Here is a 7,686-nt window from a genome sequence, read left to right on the forward strand (position 1 = left end):
AGCTATCTTGGTTAAACTCCACCCAGAGGCAGAGCACATTCTAGGGTCCGACCTGATGAGGAAATGCAACCTATCGTTTGACCCCGCTAACTGTTGCATTTGGCAAATGCCAACCACCTGTCAATCCCCAGTCGAGGTGGCCACCGGCAGAAACATAGATCGAATATCTACTTTTGGGGAATTGTGGGTCAGGCCCACAGAAATGACGGAAGACCCTGAAGCACAGGGTATATTAGCCAAACACACACAGGCATTCGCCAGTCACAAGCATGACTGTGGCCGAATAACAGGGGAGGTAATCATAGAAGGTCCTGACCATAAACCCCAAAGACAGTACGGCTTCCGTAAGCAAGCCAAAGGGGAAGTGGCCAAGGTGATTAGCAGTTTATTAAAACAAGGAGTCCTGCGCCCTGTTGCTTCCACTAACAACTCCCTCATATGGCCGGTAAGGAAACCGGACGGTTCCTGGAGACTCACAATCGATTATCGAGCCCTAAATCAGACCATCCCAATCACAGCCCCCACAGTGGCGACTAGCCCAGAAGCCATGATGAAACAAGCCCCACACGCAAAACTTTTCACAGTGTTGGACATCAGTAACGGCTTCTGGTCAATTCCCTTAGACCATCACTGTCAATACAAATTTGCCTTCACGTTCCAGGGACAACAGTACACTGGACGTGTTTACCACAAGGCTTTCATAACTCCCCCTCCATATTTCACCAGCGCTTAGCAAAAGGCTTGAAGGGGTTCTCCAAACCAGAATATTTGGTACAATACATAGATGATCTCCTCTTACAGACTGAAACAAGAGGGGAACATCTAAAGTTATTGGATGAACTGCTGAACCTCCTCACTACATTAGGGTTAAAGGTAAATCCCAAGAAAGCCCAGATCATGAGACGACAGGTCTCTTACTTGGGTACAGTAGTGACTGAGGGAAAGCATGAGATAGAAAGGAAGCGAATCGAATCTGTAACACGCCTTCCCTTACCAAAGGACGTGAGCTCCCTGCGCTCCTTTCTGGGCTTAGTGAGGTACTGCCGCAACCACATAGACAGTTTCGCCACTAAAGCCGCTCCCCTGTCCGAACTTTTACGGAAAAACACCCCGTGGGTCTGGACTGCGCGACACACACAAGCAGTCTCAGACCTCAAACAATCCCTTGCACAAGCCCCTGCCTTACAGGTATCCAACCCTGAACTCCCCTTTGCCCTTGAAGTAGCGGCCACTGACAGCACACTAGCTGCCGTGCTCCTCCAAGAACGGCACGGACGACTCGGCCCAATTGCTTACGCTTCCCGCATACTAACTCCGGTGGAATGAAGTTTTTCGGTGTGCGAAACCCACTTACTATCAGTGTTCTGGGCAGTGCACCGCTTTAACTACATAGTCAGCTTGAACCCCCTCACTATACTTACAGAACACACCCCCATACAACCACTGCTGAACGGCCGAATTAAAGATGGGACGGTTAGTCAAAACCCTATAGCACGGTGGACACTCATGTTACAGGGTCGAGGCATTGCGGTCAAACACACCCGGGTCCCCACATTCCTGGCAGACAACCTAACCTACGGCGGGGAGCCCCATGAATGCCAGGATCTGGCAATAAAAGACCCCAAGGGGCCATTTTTGCCAGGGGAATCAGCCAAACCCAGGCTCAGGATAGTTAAAATATTTTTGTAGATGGGTCATCCATGGTGGAAGAGGGAAACAGGAGGACAGGATGTGGGATATACGTGGAAGACCAACAAGGCAAGCCCCTGAGGGAGATAGCCTTAAAACTTCCAGCACACATGAGTGCACAAGCTGCAGAACTGGCAGCGATAGCATACGTAGTCAGCCATCCTGACCTGTTCCCCACACCCGCAGACATACACTCCGATAGTATGTATGTCTGCAACAGTTTAACAGACTTCATGCCCCTATGGGAAGCAAGGGGATTCATATCTGCAGATGGGAAACCTCTACCATCAGCCCCACTGTTAAGATTTATTTTCCAGGCTGCCCAAGACCGGGAGTATGGCATAATTAAAGTAAAGGCCCACCACCGCACCTCCCCACTTGGGAACATAAGGGCGGATGAATTAGCCAAACAGGGTGCTAGAGAGGGGAAATTTTGGCAACCAATAATGGGGTTATTAACTTATTAACCACATTAATGGGGTTGTATTATAGACCACCCAATAGTCAGCGAGAATTGGAGGAGCAAATCAGCGGAGAGATAGCTGACAACTGCAAGAAACACAAAGTTGTGATAGTAGGGGATTTTAATTTTCCACATATAGATTGGGACTTGCATACTGTTAAAGGTTTAGACGGGGTAGAGTTTGTAAAATGTGTTCAGGAGAATTTTCTACATCAGTATATAGAGGTGCCAACTAGAGAGGATGCGATATTGGATCTCCTATTGGGAAATGAGTTAGGGCAGGTGATGGATGTGAGTGTGAGGGAACACTTTGGATCCAGTGATCATAATGCCATTAGTTTCAACCTGATCATGGATAAGGATAGATCTGGTCCTCGGGTTGAAGTTCTGAACTGGAAAAAGGCCAAATTTGATGAAATGTGAAGGGATCTGGGAAGTGTGGATTGGCACAGGCTGTTCTCTGGTAAGGATGTAAATGGAAAGTGGGAGGCCTTCAAAGGAGAAATTTTGAGAGTGCAGAGTTTGTATGTTCCTGTCAGGATTAAAGGCGAAGTAAATAGGAATAAGTAACCTTGGTTCTCAAGGGAGATTGTAACACTGATTAAGAGGAAGAGAGAGTTGTATGAAATGTACAGGCAGCAAGGAACAGATCAGATGCTCGAGGAGTATAAAAAGTGCAAGAAGCTACTTAAGAGGGAAATCAGGTGGGCTAAAAGAAGACATGAGGTTGCTTTGGCAGACAGAGTGAAGGAAAATCCAAAGAGCTTCTATAGGTATGTCAGGAGCAAAAGGATAGTGAGGGATAAAATTGGTCCTCTTGAAGACCAGAGTGGTAGACTGTGTATGGAACCAAAAGAGATGGGGGAGATACTAAATGGTTTTTTTGCATCCGTATTTACTGAGGAAGTGGGCATGGAGTCTACGGAAATAGGGCAAACAGGTAGGGAGGTCATGGAACCTTTACAGATTAAAGGGGAGGAGGTGCTAGCTGCCTTGAGGCAAATCAGAGTGGATAAATCCCCAGGACAGACAGGGTATTCCCACGGACCTTGAGGGAAGCTAGTGTTGAACTTGCAGGGGCCCTGGCAGACATATTTAAAATGTCAGTATTCACGGGGGAGGTGCCGGATGATTGGAGGGTGGCTCATGTTCTTCCGTTGTTTAAAAAAGGTTCCAAAAGAAATCCGGGAAATTATAGGCCAGTAAGTTTGACGTCGGTGGTGGGCAAGTTATTGGAAGGTGTGATAAGAGATAGGATCTACAAATATTTGGATAGACAGGGACTTATTAGGGAGAGTCAACATGGCTTTGTGCGTGGTAGGTCATGTTTGACCAATCTATTAGAGTTTTTCGAGGAGGTTACCAGGAAAGTGGATGAAGGGAAGGCAGTGGATGTTGTCTACTTGGATTTCAGCAAGGCCTTTGACAAGGTCCCTCATGGGAGGTTAGTTAGGAAGGTTCAGTCGCTAGGTATACATGGGGAGGTAGTAAATTGGATTAGACACTGACTCAATGGAAGAAGCCAGAGAGTGGTTGTGGAGGATTGCTTCTCTGAGTGGAGGCCTGTGACTAGTGGTGTGCCGCAGGGATCGGTGGTGGCTCCATTGTTGTTTGTCATCTATATCAATGATAATGCAGTAAATTGGATCAGCAAGTTTGCTGATGATACAAAGATTGGAGGTGTAGTGGACAGTGAGGAAGGTTTTCAAAGCTTGCAGAGGGATTTGGACAAACTAGAAAAATGGGCTAAAAAATGGCAAATGGAATTTAACGCAGACAAGTGACCAAAGTAGAACGTACAGGGTAAATGGTAGGACTCTGAAGAGTGCAGTTGAACAGAGGGATCTGGGAATACAGGTACAGAATTCCCTAAAAGTGACGTCACAGGTGGACAGGGTCGTAAAGAGTGCCTTTGGTACATTGGCCTTTATAAATCGGAGTATCGAGTATAAAAGTTGGAGTGTTATGGTAAGGTTATATAAGGCATTGGTGAGGCCGAATTTGGAGTATTGTGTACAGTTTTGGTCACCTAGTTACAGGAAGGATGCAAATAAGGTTGAAAGAATGCAGAGAAGGTTCACAAGAATGTTGCCGGGACTTGAGAAGCTGAGTTACAGAGAGAGATTGAATAGGTTGGGACTTTATTCCCTGGAGCGTAGAAGATTGAGGGGAGATTTGATAGAGGTGTATAAGATTTTGATGGGTATAGATAGAGTGAATGCAAGCAGACTTTTTCCGCTGAGGCTAGGGGAGAAAAAAACCAGAGGGCGTGGGTTAAGGGTGAAAGGAGAAAAGTTTAAAGGGAATATTAGGCGGGGGCTTCTTCACGCAGAGAGTGGTGGGAGTGTGGAATGAGCTGCCGGATAAAGTGGTAAATGCGGGGTCACTTTTAACATTTAAGAAAAACTTGGACGGGTTCATGGATGAGAGGGGTGTGGAGGGATATGGTCCAAGTGCAGGTCAGTGGGACTAGGCATAAAATGGTTCGGCACAGACAAGAAGGGCCAAAAGGCCTGTTTCTGAGCTGTAATTTTCTATGGTTCTATGGTTCTAATAGTTACAGAGCGAATTGAAGCTGTGACTGTTGCCAGAGCAAGGCTGAAGACCTAAAACAAGCCCAGAGCAGTGACCAGGACCTGAAACAAATTCAGGAAGGGGCAAACCCCGCCTCCTTTGAAAAATGGCGAAACGCAATATCGGTACAGGATGGGCTTGTCCTTAAGGACGGCCTATACGTGGTCCCAACCAGGGACCGTAACCAAATCATTTTCCAAAACCACAATGTCCAGGGCCATCAAGGGGCAGAATTGCTCACCAGAAGTGAGCGAATCAAAGGATTGTGTTGGTGGCCAAACCTAGAACAGGATGTGCGGCATTACATGGATAATTGTATCATCTGTGCACAGAAAAATCCTGATAAGTATGCCCACAAAGGGGAACATACTCGCCCTGTGGAAGGTCCCTGGACAAATCTCCAGATTGACTATATTAGTCCTCTACCGCCCGGAGTGGGAGGTTACAAATACATCCTGTTCATCGTAGACACTTTTAGTAAATGGGTGTGATGCGCGATTAATTCACTCGGGAGGCTGGATCGTACCCGGGAAATAAAGGCTTTTATTAGCAACAAGAAAAGAGCATACTGCTTAACAATACAATCCCAGACTAAAGGGTCACTCGGAAGTGCAGTGACCTTTATACTCCTATAGGAAGGTGGAGCCAACCGGAGTGTACCACAGAACAATGCCAACAGGTGGAACACCCCAACCCTAACCCCAACAGTAACAAGAGTAACATATGTACAAGTACCCATAGTGATAACCATCTATGGTTCAGTACCCATAGTGGTAACCATCTATGGTTCACCACATTCACCCCTCCTTTAAAAACAAAGGCCGGTGGGGCAAAAAAACAGTACGAACTGTCCATATATTCACAAGTTCAGTCGTATCGGAGGTCCGCACCGTCTCTGCGACCTCCGCAGCACTGGCGGTAGCGCCGGTTCTGGTGACCGTGGTGTCCATCTCTCCAAGGTGGTGTCCAGTGACTCCTCCAGTTCCTCACGGACGGGTGGACCTCGAGGTGGCGACAATCTCCTGGACTCAGGCAAGCCTCGAGGTGGCGACAATCTCCTGGACTCAGGCAAGCTGTACATGGGAGTAAGAGGATTAAGTGGAGGTCCCGATACTGCCCGCGCCGTGTCAGGAGGGGAGAGAATGGGCAAAGGAACCCTAACCAGGGGTGCGGGAGCGACGGGGGTTTCCAGGTCCCCTGCAGGCGCCAGATCTCGGATAGAGACCGTGTCCTCTCGTCCATCAGGATATGCTACATAGGCATATTGAGGGTTGGCGTGGAGGAGATGGACCTGTTCAACCAAAGGGTCGGACTTGCGGATCCTAACATGCTGCCGCAGGAGGACCGGTCCTGAGTACGTCAACCAAGACGGCAGTGAGGTCCCAGAGGAAGACTTCCTAGGGAAATCATAGAAGAAATCATAGAAACCCTACAGTGTAGAAAGAGGCCATTCGGCCCATCGAGTCTACACCGACCACAATCCCACCCAGGCCCTACCCCCATATCCCTACATATTTACCCGCTAATCCCTCTAACCTACCCATCTCAAGACACTAAGGGGCAATTTTAGCACGGCCAATCAACCTAACCCGCACATCTTTGGACTGTGGGAGGAAACCGGAGCACCCGGAGGAAACCCACGCAGACACGAGGAGAATGTGCAAACTCCACACAGACAGTGACCCAAGCCGGGATTCGAACCCAGGTCCCTGGAGCTGTGAAGCAGCAGTGCTAACCACTGTGCTACCGTGCCGCCCTAAAGGTAAACATCCGCTCATGTGGGGTAGCATTGGTTGCCGTACACAGGAGGGACCGGATTGAATGGAGCGCATCAGAAAGTACCTCTTGCCAACGGGAGACTGGAAGACCCCTAGACCTTAACGCCAGTAAGACAGCCTTCCAGACTGTAGCGTTTTCTCTTTCGACCTGCCCGTTACCCCTGGGGTTGGAACTCGTAGTCCTACTTGAGGCAATTCCTTTCAAGAGCAGGTATTGCCTCAAGTCGTCGCTCATTAACGACGAATCCCTATCACTGTGGATATAACTGGGGTAACCAAACAGGTTAAAAAGACTCCGCAGGGCTTTGATGACCGTGGCAGCGGACATGTCAGAACAGGGAATGGCAAAAGGGAATCGGGAGTACTCGTCAACCACGTTGAGGAAGTACACATTCCGATCTGTCGAAGGAAGGGGGCCCTTGAAATCAACACTCAGTCGTTCAAAAGGGCGAGTGGCCTTAATGAGGTGTGCCCTGTCAGGTCGATAGAAGTGCGGCTTGCATTCAGCACATACCTGGCAGCTTCGAGTTATCGACCTGACATCCTCTATGGAGTAGGGATGATTCTGGGCCTTTACAAAATGGAAGAGCCGAGTGATCCCCGGATGGCAGAGATCATTGTGGAGGGCCTGTAGCCGGTCCTCCTGCACACTGGCACATGTTCCACGCGACAGGGCATCTGAGGACTCATTGAGCTTCCCCGGACGGTACATGATATCATAGTTGTAGGTGGAGAGTTCGATTCTCCACCTCAAGATTTTATCATTTTTAATTTTTCCCTTTAACGTGTTGTTGAACATGAAGGCCACGGACCGCTGGTCCTTGAGCAGGGTAAATCGTTTTCCAGCCAAATAATGGCGCCAATGCCGTACGGCCTCCACAATGGCCTGAGCCTCTTTTTCCACAGAGGAGTGCCGAATTTCAGGGCCTTGGAGGGTGCGAGAGAAAAAGGCAACGGGCCTGCCCGCCTGGTTAAGTGTGGCGGCCAGGGCGAAATCACTTGCATCACTCTCCACCTGGAAGGGGATGGACTCATCGACAGCATGCATCGTGGCTTTCGCGATGTCAGCTTTTATTCCTTCAAAGGCTAAGCGAGCCTCTGCTGCCAGGGGAAAAGAGGTAGATTTTATGAGCGGACGGGCTTTGTCCGCATAATTGGGAACCCACTGTACGTAATACAAGA

The sequence above is a fragment of the Mustelus asterias genome, chromosome 15 (genome assembly GCF_964213995.1).
Source record: "Mustelus asterias chromosome 15, sMusAst1.hap1.1, whole genome shotgun sequence".
NCBI lineage: Eukaryota > Metazoa > Chordata > Chondrichthyes > Carcharhiniformes > Triakidae > Mustelus > Mustelus asterias.